Source organism: Gymnodraco acuticeps, unplaced genomic scaffold (genome assembly GCF_902827175.1).
Source record: "Gymnodraco acuticeps unplaced genomic scaffold, fGymAcu1.1, whole genome shotgun sequence".
NCBI lineage: Eukaryota > Metazoa > Chordata > Actinopteri > Perciformes > Bathydraconidae > Gymnodraco > Gymnodraco acuticeps.
The window spans coordinates 452,007-464,368 of record NW_022990502.1 but is presented as its reverse complement, the minus strand read 5'-3'; the positions used below and the strand labels follow the sequence as shown (position 1 = coordinate 464,368).

Genomic DNA, 12,362 nt, shown 5'->3' with positions numbered 1-12,362 from the left:
GTGTTCACCTCTGCATGTGTGTTCTGTGTTCACCTCTGCATGTGTGTTCAGTGCCGTGTGTCTGGCAAATAAAGTTCAAGACCCCCTCAAAAGTTACGGTTTATTTCATTTTAAGGATGAGCACCAAGCAACATCTCCAGGTGCTCCTTTGAGAATCAGGGCAAAAAAGTTATGTGCACCCCTGCTAATAACGTTATTCTGAGAGTTATTTCCCTCGGCATTATGAACGCGCATCTAACCCACGGGACCGCGCTGCCCGGCACGTTCATGTGATGTGATGTGACGTGACGTGTTCAGCACCTCCCCCTTCACACGCGGTCACGTTCAGTGTTCACTGTCACGTCACTGAGGCTAAAGAGACAACGCTTTATATATACAGTCTATGCTAACAACCGACAACAGTTTGCTCCAAAAGGTAAGATACGAAAACATATTTATTTTCTAACCTGCCTCCTTAATGTCTGTATGTAATGTAACATGTTCTCATATAAAAGAGTAAAATAAGCCAAACCACTCATCAGCAACCGCTACTGTGGCTAAGCTAATGTTGGGTGTTTGCACAGTAATTTTCCATACTTTTCATAGTTAACCAAAATGCTAGAAATGTATGCATGCCAGCAGTTCTGCAATGTTAACTCTGTATGCATTAGCTAACTTTCTAGAAACCAGACTTTGCATTTATAATTCGTTTTATATATATATATTTCTATTTAAAATCTATAAATGTGAGATGAAAAAACTAAAAATGACATATCTTTTTCACAACTAATTTCCAATGCAATGTCCCTACCATTATAAACGACGATGCATACAGAATCTTCAAGAACACATATTATTTTAAAGAGGCGTGAAGAGCTAATCATTTGTACTTTATTTATAGATGGCAGAAATAGCCGGATCGTCATCCAGAGGAAATCCTGAAGGAAAGTGGGCCTCCCGCCATACTTGGACAAGGTGCTGTATAGTTTTTATAAGAATTTTTATTCATTTTGTTTCAGTAATTTTTTGATTGCATACCCTTTACTTTCATATGGCAAAAACAAATATATTGTACCTTATTTTTACATCTGATAAGTGAAATCAGTTGATTGTGACCTTATCACAAAAAGTCAGTGACTTGATACATCCTGCTTCGTAATAATGCATGAAATCGTCATGCATTATTTAATGTAATATTAATATATAATCTTAATCCTTATAAAGTTTCATCATGATTCTATATACAAGTATAGAGTTATATGTAATATAATATACAAATTAAACTTGTGTAGTCTTAAAATATGATGAAAATGACATGACAACTCAGGCTACATGTACCGCCTTTTTCTAAAAGATGATCACCAGTAAACACTTTTTTCCTTTTTCAATATATTTTATTCTATCTAGGTCCCAATGTGTGGATAATAGGGAGCAGCTACGTTAGACGTGGGGAAGAAAGAGCCAGACACACCATGGGAAGCAACCTGGGTCTCAATTGCCGTGTGTGGTGGTTTGGCAAGGGTGGTCTGAGGTGGAGGAACCTTCTTCCCTTTTTCTATCAGTCCTTGAGAGGAAGAACAGTCCCGGATGTCCTGCTCATCCACTGTGACGGCAACGACCTTAGCAACATCAAAGGTGTGGAGCTTGTCACAGCGATGAAGCAGGACCTGATTTCCCTCAGTGACAACTTCTCAGAGATGAAGATAATTCTATCTTCTATCAATGAGAGATGTCACTGGAGGAAAGCCAATCCGGGAAAGCTGAACAAGGCCAGAATGTGGGTGAACAGAGAGATGGGTAAATGTGTTAGTGGTTTGGGTGGAGAGAGTGTAAGGCATCCTTGCATTAAGTTTGACTGCCCTGGCATATTTCTAAGAGATGGAGTTCATTTCACCAATTTGGGAAATGATATGTTTTTAAGTAACCTTAAACAGTCCCTTGAGGCTACAATCTAAAGTGGTTCTGCATTTTGGATTCTAGCCTCAACAGGATATGTATATTTAACAAGAATAACTTTTACATTTGACAGGGCAGTCCTCCTTGTAAGGATGTCTTCACTTACTCACACTATTTTTTTTAAATGTGTAATTTAATTAAATTGTTCACTCACATTCGGTGTTCTTCCTCTCTCTTAAACTTTAGTCCCCTTGTCTTTTTCTCTCTTTCCCTCACTCATCTTAGTCCCCTTGTCTTTTTCTCTCTTTCCCTCACTCATCTTAGTCCCCTTGTCTTTTTCTCTCTTTCCCTCACTAATTTTAGTCCCCCTGTTTTGTTTCTCTCTTTCCCTCACTCATCTTCCCCAGCCTCACCAGCCTCACCCAGACGACGAGACGGCGTACAGAGAGGAGGTCGAAAACCTGACATCTTGGTGACAGGATAACAACCTCCATCTCAACGTCAGCAAAACCAAGGAGCTGATTGTGGATTGCAGGAAGCAGCAAAGAGAGGGACACAGCCCCCCATCGCCATCAATGGGACTACGGTAGAGAGAGTCAGCAGCTTCAGGTTCCTCAGTGTCCATCACGGACACGGCTGCATCACGGCCTGTTACGGCAGCTGCACCGCCCTCAATCGTAAGGCTTTCCAAAGGGTGGTAAACTGCATAGAACATCACCAGGGCGGAGCTGCCATCCATGGAGGACCTTTACTCCCAGCGGCTCAGGAAGAAAGCCCTCAGTTTATGTTTATGTTTATTTTAGAAATGTTTTGGCACATTTGTTCCAATTCTGCTAATGGTATATTGCAGGATATTTAAGTCTCCCATGTACTTTTTTAATTAATAATAGTATGTTCATCTTGATGTTTAACTTGTAATATTGTAATCATCTTAGTTAGAAATGCTGTTTCCACCCCATCCTCTGCTGCTGAATGATTTTATATATTGTTACTTAAAGTGCTTGTCTTTGATATTATAATGATTACACCAGAAAGTCACTCTTTGTGAGATTTATTTGTTCACATTTTTCCCAGCCACAAGATGATGTTCATTCATTGGAGGCCTCAAAGCTGGGTGAAGGTATTGATGCACGGATCAATGCAATCCTTTACAACAGCATTCCACTATGGTTCGGGATGTCTGTAAAAAAAGGAGAAATAATCTTAAACCAAATAAGTGTCGCAATGACTGATTTTAAATGCCATTTTCTTAATCTCTTTCATTTTTTGTAAAGCACTTTGAATTGCCTTGTGTTGAAAAGTGCTATATAAATAAACTTGCCTTGCCTTGCCTGCCTTGCCTTGCAATATAGGGAAACAAACTGACAAAAACATCAATTAGATCAGAATACATTTACATTGTTACAGCAGAAAAGAGCCAAAGTATGCATAAAAGTATTAAAGATTCAAAACAAGAAATTATAATTTAAAAAAAATACACATTTCACAAAATACACATCCAGCAACAACAGTTTGGAGGATTTAGAAGCCTGGTATATTACACAGTTTTAGCGGCATATTTATATATATATATATATATATATATATACACATGGTTGGTATTTAACAACAAGGGGTGTTGTACTGTGATATTGGTATTTATGGGAACATTTTACTCCTTTCCTTCAAGTATTATACGTTTTAGTTACTTGTGGGCTACTTAACATGAATAATCACAGTTACTATCCTTTTACTCCATCACATTTCAAAAAGAAATAGGCTATTGTTATTTTAACTCCACCACAGTAATCCATCATCAGCTTTACTTTTTAGATAAAGTTTTAACTCACAATTGATCATAACAGGCTTCAACATATACATTTGTATATATTACCAAGTGGTTTCATGTACAACCCACACAAGTATCATGCTAAATAAAGCTCTGTTGCTTGGATATCACTAGATCCTGATGTCAGCGTAATATAAAAGTACATAACGATTGATGTGTAAGTTAGCATAATTTACTAGCTAGCCACTAGCTGCTAACTGCCGCCCCGTTAATATAAATCCAGTACCATGCTGTCATGAACGTGCGGTGCTGTTACGTGTACGCAAATTCACGTGCTTAATGTGAACGAGCCTTTTGGGTGGTTAAAGTTGCGCATGCGCTATGAGTGCACATACGGGTACTTCTCAGGCATGCCGGGTAATCTGTGACGTTTCGCTCTCTCAAAAGTTGGGCCATTTTGTCATCATGCGCTAATGAGCAACTCTCATAGGAATGAATGAGGCCCCGCCTCCCACGCTGTATCCAGTTCTTATTATACATGGTCGGGACACGTAACATGAACGTGCCGGGCGGCGCGGTCCCGTGGGTTAGATGCGCGTTCATAATGCAGAGGGAAATAACTCTCAGAATAACGTTATTAGCACATTATTACAACTTGAGGAACGAATGTTTTTAATAAGGGCTATACAAGTGTTCATACTGGGTAGTTTATTTAGTTTAAAAAAAATTATCCAACGATTTACAGACCACTCTTTCCCCATGTAAGTCAATGGGAAAAAGTGTTTCCGGGCCTGGCAACCAAACGGAAGTGTAGTACCGCTGCTTTGGCCAGCACGAATATTTTCATCTGAGTCCGGCGCACTTCCTGGGGGCTTGGGCGGCGAGGCGGCGCAGTTCCTCTCCACGGGCTGCGGAAGCTAAATGCTTGATGGGAAACGACCAAGCCCCCAGGAAGTGCGCCGGACTCAGATTAAATCGGACTCCATCATAATAACAAATCATTACCATGCTGTCATGAACGTGCGGTGCTGTTACGTGTACGCAAATTGATGTGCTTGATGTAAACGAGCATTTTGGTTAAAGTTGCGCATGCGCTATGAGTGCACATACGGGTACTTCTCAGGCATGCCGGGTAATCTGTGACGTTTCGCTCTCTCAAAAGTTGGGCCATTTTATCATTATGCGCTAATGAGCAACTCTCATAGGAATGAATGAGGCCCCGCCTCCCACGCTGTATCCAGTTCTTATTATACATCCATGCTCGCCGCGCCTCGCTCTCAAGGCTGCGGGCGTCTTTGTCCCGCGAGATTTTAACGTCTCATGGAGGCGAGCCTCCAGAGCAAGTCGGACAAAATGACTAACCATCATGCAACGCACTAGCAAGACGTTGATCGAAATTGCGCAGGTCTGCGCAGGTCTCGCTTGTCTCAAACAAGCCTACCTAGTGTGTTGCATGCATGTAGTAGCTGCGTGTGTGTAAACTGCCCCGCCCCTTCGCACAGACGGGGAGAGAAAGATCTCTCTTCTGGATTGGAAAGATCGAAAATACATCATAGACGCATTTTTTTGTCTTTTTGCATATTAGAAACGAGTTGGCGACACTAAGACTGCGATATAATGCTTATGTAGCAATAATACATGACATATATTTTTTAAATGTCTCCAGGACCGATAAAAAGACCAATAACGTTGGAGTTTAACGGCGCGTAAAACACGCGTGATGACGTCACCAACGAATTGATGACTGAATTAGTTGGCAACTAATTTGGTAATCGATTTTAATCTATTAAGTCGATTAGTTGTTGCACCCCTAGTTGGGAGGAGCATTTTTTAAATGTATTTCATTACAATTACTAATTACCTGTAAACAAAAATGTATAAAATGTAAATATCACAATATAAAATGAATGTAACCTCATTACTTTCCAATCATTTTGGATTACTTCAATATGAAATGCAATGCAAATAAAGACAAGAGAAAAGAAAAATCAACAGGTATACACAGTATTATTTTGTTTGGACAAACATTTTTTTTTTTTTTAATAATGAACTGAAAGCATGCTGTGTTTTCACTGAAAGCATTTGTTTTGGGTTTTTTAATTCAAATGTATTGTAACGTTGTAATCCTGCTAGAACCAGTCAGTGTTCCAGTAATCGGATTAGTCTTTGATGATGTCATAGTGAGAGAATACAGTTACTTATTTCTTGTATCCTGATAACGTCATCCTGTTACATGTATTTTTTATCTCCCCAAACCTTCAAATTAAGGGCTGTTCCAAGGTAAGGTGCAATGTATTCTGGAAATGCAATGCACTAGTGTGGTAATAAAATACTATGCACTTTTTCAGACTTCAGTTAATCCAGTATTCTGCCATATATCATATATGTATTGACAAGATCTACAAAACATGACCATTCATCCCTTTGTTTCCCACAATCCCACTCTCATCACTGCATTAAAGGTCCCATGACATGGCCATTTCTACTGATCTTAATTCCATATTTATTTATCCCCCCCCCCCCACCCTGTGAACCCACTGTGCTCTGATTGGTCAGCTTGCCCACTCTGTTCTGGTGAGTCAACCACCGTTACAGCGGAACACCAGTGATTATGTTTTACAATGGCGTTAGCCATTACACCAGTAATGACAAACAGCTGAGAATGCTGCATGGGGTCTGGGTGCCGTGTTGGCGGCACGTTGCGCGGCTCGCTGCTGTGAGGAGGGGACAGTGTGAGCTGTATTACTGGTGTTGTTTCCTGGTTGCTGCGTGGGGTCTGCGTGGGGTCTGCGAGACGTCGCGAAACTCAGCCTGAACTCAGCCTGAGCACCATGGAAGCGGGGAGGGGGGGGTGCTGAGGGGGCTGCAGCACCCCCATCTGCGAGGCTCCACTAGCACCCGCACCCCCCCTGCACCCCCAAACACGTTCTGGGGCAGCATAGACAGATCTTTTCTGTGTTAGAGTTGTACTCGCTACAGGGTGTACTTTGAGGGTTTGTGACTTTGCAGACCGTTTACATGCAGAAAAAGCTACATAACACAAGGGGACGGGTAATAACCAGAGAAGCATGACATGGGACCTACCCCTTAACTGCCAGCACCACCATTTGGTAGAGCACATTTTGTGTCTTGATATCTTGTTAAAAAAAAAAAGAAAAGTTGAACTCCATCTGATTCAGCCAGCTCTACACTTTGGTTGACATGTTATGCACAAAACAACCTGTAGATGTCACTGTGGTTTGAACAGAAAGCCCTTCAGCTAGCTTCTTCTGAGAAAGTTGGCAATGCTAAAAATCACTGCTGAAGAAATCACTCTTTTTGGTCAACTTTTGTAAGGTAACCATATCATTGTTGACATATTTTAGTGGCAGGGCACTGACTGAACATAATTAGATAACTTGATGCACAAAAAAAGTTTTAACAAGGGTGTAATTATTTTTTTGAAAATATGCTCAACCAATCGGTCAAATTGGCCTTTTATGGTAAGCTAGCAATATGACTTTTTCAGAGTTTCAGAGATGTTTTTCAATAAAATATGGTAAATAAATGGCTAGATTCATGGTAATATTACTAAATCTAGAGTGAAAGAGCGATAATAATTTATATAGCACCTTTCATGCATGGCATTCAGCCCAAAGTTGCACACAGATGAGCAAGTTAGGCCAACACAGGATATAGACCCTATATATATATTTTTTTACTTTTATGAATATATCTGGTTGTATATATTGCTCATTTTCCATAACATAAACAAATGTATTTGAGTTTGTGTTTTATTTGAGTTTGATGCATACAAATACTGTACTGTATGATGATTGTTGAAAATGCACTCGACCAGTTGGTAGAGGCTCATAAAAACAAAACTGTGTGGTCAGTCAAAAAAAATAAAATAGTTTGTGCTTATTTGTGGCCCATTTGATAAGAAACTGCAACAAAAAAAAAATTCCATAGCTTTTTTCTTGGTCCGGCAGTTAAAGGGTTAAGACTGTCATCTTCTAAAGCAACGCTGTCTGTCTCCATGTCTCCTGCAGGTGGCAGTGTCACACCTCCTGAATGATTAGAGACTCATACAGCTCAGTTCTACTAACTAACAACTGTTAATATTTTCCAATCAGTGATGTCACTGAGAAATGTTTTCAAACTAAAATGTTTAGCTTTTTATCTTGTTTATATAATTAAAAAACTTCTATAGATAAATATGTAATGGTATTATAAGTCATTGAACACCCATCAGTTTCTTTATAAGTTAGGCTCTGCATTCAAAGCGCTACATTTCGAGTCTGTGAAAAATGAGTATAATAGGATTTTATATTAGGTACATACATTTCATACAATGCAGTAATTCCTGATCGCATTAAATTAAACGCCATAATTCTTCTTTTGATATGTAAATTAAAAATGGAATGAAACCAAAGGGTACAGCTGCAGGTAGAGTTTGACCTCTATATGAATAACACAGGTTGATTTATTACACTCTGATGTGTCCATGCAGGGGAGGGGGGGGCGGAGAACTCACCTTTGACCCTGCTCCTAACCTATCGTTTACCCAGCATTCCTGCGCTGACCCCTGACCCCAGGACGTGCAGAATCGCAGCCCAGAGGCTACGACCTGGTGTCCTTCATTGCGACCTGTTGAACTCTTGACACCCCCGGTCAAAAAGTGAAACAGTTTGTCCGCTTGGACTAAATGACCTCTCTTCCCCTTGCCTGGCAAAGGTATGTGAGTGTGTTGACCCCGCACAACCTTTCATTAGCGCTTGCATGCAGGGGGGGGAGGAGAGGTGAGGGGGGAAGGAGGCAAAATGAGACAGAGGAGGGAAGCAAAGGAAAGTCAAAAGAGAGGAAGAGATAGGGATGTGGAAGGAGCCGGAGATAGAGCTGAGGAAAGACAGATTGGCAGCATCTGCTGCGTTGACTGAAATGTCACCTTTAAATGGCTTCCCTGTCCTTGATGCCGGACCCCCTATCTGATCGCTATTATCCTTGGGAGTTGTAGTTCGGATGACTTATGTAGGACACAAAACAGATCTCTTATAAAGTGCACTACAAGATAAGCTCTCAGTTAAAGGGAAAACTATTTCCCATGCTCCTGTGGGGGAGGGCGTGAAAATAGAGAGCACCTTTCTTTGCTTTTCAGTCTTTGATTATGAGATGTATAAGTCAACGCGTTTCACTTATAAGTCATTTGAAAACATAAATAATGACAAATATTGACTCAAGTCCACATAATGTTTGTATCACATTTATACATACCCTATAACCTTAGGCTCATTCAACATGTTCATCAATTTTAATGTATATCCTCCTGGGAACCAGGGGCGGACTGGCCATTGGGAATACCGGGAGTTTCCCCGGTGGGCCGGTGCTGTGTGTGGGCCGGAGGGCCAAAAAATTCAAATCAAAATCCTACCGGCCCACATTTGTAAGTGTTCCCCACTGGGCTGGGCTGGGCTGGGCCGTTGTGATAGGCTACCTTTGTTCTATCTATCAGTTTCAATGGGTTGGCAGGGAAACGGGGTTCAGGGGGAGTGGCTGTACCCGTAGGATAGAAAAGGGGGAAGTGACGTCTGACTCAGAGGTCGCGTGGCTGTGGAGAAGAACGTGTTGCCCACATTCTGTTACTGAGTTTAGGCTAGTTAGCTAGCAGGTTTATTGTTTTGGGTGCAGTCACTTTTGCCTCCACTTGCTGTTCAAATAAATGTTGAAAGAAAAAGTAAATCTGTTTACAGTTCTGTTTTATATGGGTGTTGAAGAAGAAGAAGAAGAAGAAGAAGAAGAAGAAGAAGAAGAAGAAGAAGAAGAAGAAGAAGAAGAAGAAGAAGAAGAAGAAGAAGAAGAAGAAGAAGAAGAAGAAGAAGAAGAAGAAGAAGAAGAAGAAGAAGAAGAAGAAGAAGAAGAAGAAGAAGAAGAAGAAGAAGAAGAAGAAGATATTAATACAATAATACATTCACCTTTATTTAAAACATGAATAAGTAATTGATCTGAACATTGCTGTTTATTTGGTCAATAAAAAACTAGTTTGGTTTTTGGTGAATCTTTCCAGATCTTCAAAGACTTTGTCGTCAATGTAGGGTCATCTTGACTAGTTTGATGGATGTGATCTCCATTTGACCTGCTCATAGAAACAAAGCTTGCATTCCTGAGGAAACTCTCATTTTTCATGGCTCCACTTAAAATAAAGCAACAATAAGACATGCATGCTACTCTTTCCAGCTCGTCCCTATCTGTCTCTCTGTCTGTATCTGTGCGCTCATGGAGCATCCTGCATCTTTCCCCCCTTCCTCTTGACACTCTTCTATCCCAGGTGTGAAAGCGTGTCTCATCATCTGAGAGCTCAACATGTTAATCTCCCTGAACTATCTGGTACAGAAAATGTCTGCTTCAGTTCCGTCTCCTGCAACAATATTGAGTCATAAAGTCCATGAAGATGGTCCTGACGTCCACTAGAATGGACATTTATAAAAGGGCTGTTATTTGAAAACTTGAATTATTTAATTGCTTTCAGAACTAATTATATAGTTCCTCACATGTTAATACACAAGAACATATATGATTTTCATGTTAAAAATAACAATTATTAATATAAATTAATATAAAAATATTTGACTTCTCCTCCTGCTTCTATAACATTTTGTTTTTGGTATGCCAGCCATTTTGGATGAAAAGAAAGAGGAACTTCCCAGCATGCATTTTTAACCAATGACATCTCACTGGAAAGCCTAGGATGTCCTCTGTGCAGTACATCAGAGATTGATAGATGACCTCAAAAGAGTAAAAGGAGATGCATGTTAACAACATGGGGACAAATGGACCCAGTCCATCTGTCAATGGGCTGGGTCCCAGGAGGATAAGATCACTTTATTTCAATCAAGATATAAACAAATGGTAAAAGGCAGTTTGTGTTGGGTATATTTGGCTTATAACTGTGGTTGGAATCAGGTTATTTCAAGACATTTGTAATTTTTATAGCATCCAGACATTTTAGTAATTTAAAAATGTAAAAAAATCTGGTGTTATGATCATATGACATCAATTAAGAAGAAAGACAACAAGAGATTAAGGAAGAATTGACAGATAGTTGTGAGAATATTCTGCTTATAACAGGACATGTGTCACTTATCCAGATATGTTTCTTGTTAGAAGAATTATTTATATTCTCATTTTAAGAATACTTATTAGGTTTAAAGGTGGGGTAGGTAAGTTTGAGAAACCGGCTCGAGATACACTTTTTGTTATATTCCATGGAATGCTCTCAACATCCTGATAGCAATGAATATCTGAAGTGCTTTGACAAAAAATCCATTAAAAAAATGTCATCTGTGGAAGCCGTGGTACTGTAAAAAGCACGACCAATCATTTGAGCCGGCCCGGCTAAAATAACTGGATGGCCTACCTGCCTGTCAGCCTTCCATCTGTGCACAAACTTATCTCGTGCCCTCATTGGTCATGTGCGCGTTCGTGTGTGTTGGAGGAGGGGCTCTGTAAGGAAGTGGCAGATTTCTTTCGGCTGTGTATTTTCAAATTCTAGCGCACTCGAGCTGGTTTTTCCAAAATGACCTACCCCACCTTTAAGTATCTCACTGTACTGGCAGATTAATACACTTGTTTCATATCTATATACTCAAATCAGATGTTATGCATTGTTCTTAGATTACAGTTCTCGCAGTGAGTTCTACACAAATTAACTAAATGTTACAATAATGTGGCACCTTTAAGATAACATTTAGTTAATTTGTGTAGAACTCATATTCCCATATAATACAATAATGTGGCACCTTTAAGATATTATATGGGAATAAGATGAAGAATTTTGAGGCTTGCTGATACTGAAAAAATAAATGTTTTAGTGTATTTCAAATAAACCTCATGCAGCTAAATCCCCCCTGAGGCACAGCACACCCACATCTGGAAGGTGGCAGATCTTGTTTACTGTCACTGACATGAGATGCCGTTGACGTGTGTAAGAGATATCTCTCTCTGTGTGTGTGTGTGTGTGTGTGTGTGTGTGTGTGTGTGTGTGTGTGTGTGTGTGTGTGTGTGTGTGTGTGTGTGTGTGTGTGTGTGTGTGTGTGTGTGTGTGTGTGTGTGTGTGTGTGTGTGTGTGAGGGGGGGGGATTTGCTGCATTTTGGGGCTAAGTCAGATCATGCTGACATTGTCTCCATGTGGTGGCCTGCCACAGGGCACAGCGGAGCCACACTTGATGTCATTTCTATCTTAAATGTCACTCTCAGTAAGCCCATCACCATGTACTGGCTCGTGTCCCCGGGCCACATTCACCCTTCAACCTTACAGTAATGTAGCAAAGAGGAGAGCTGCTCAGAAGCCGCTGTTTACTCGTCCTTTACTGATTCGAGTAACACTGCCGGTCGTTAAATTCAAAGATGCACTCTCAAATATAATGAGGGGCGGCAGATCTGTGTGAGATTCCCTGTGTGAGTGTACGTGTGATTTGTGCTTACCTCTCTGGATGGCCCTGAAGTGACCTTTGATCTGGCCTGACCCAGAGGTCACGAGCTGCCCTTACATTCCCACTGGTGTGGTGACAGCCGGGCTAATTACCACACGGTGAGCCATAAAAGGAGTAATGGCAGCAGGATGACAAACCACTGTCATGGTGCTGCTCATTGAGTGGAGCATTCTGCTGATGGAAAGGGTGGAGGGATCCAGGAGCCCACAGTGAATGCACATGGGATTACATGTTTTAAAAGCACTGTATAA

At 40.6% G+C, this 12,362-nt stretch overlaps 1 long non-coding RNA gene across 1 annotated transcript; it reads left to right on the top strand.

Moving 5' to 3' along the window:
* The first annotated feature begins 308 nt into the window (after positions 1–308).
* Positions 309–2,228, top strand: LOC117553080. Its single transcript, XR_004570074.1, has 3 exons — positions 309–415; positions 881–954; positions 1,387–2,228. It is a non-coding gene; the product is annotated as an uncharacterized LOC117553080 (long non-coding RNA).
* The last annotated feature ends 10,134 nt before the right edge of the window (positions 2,229–12,362 follow it).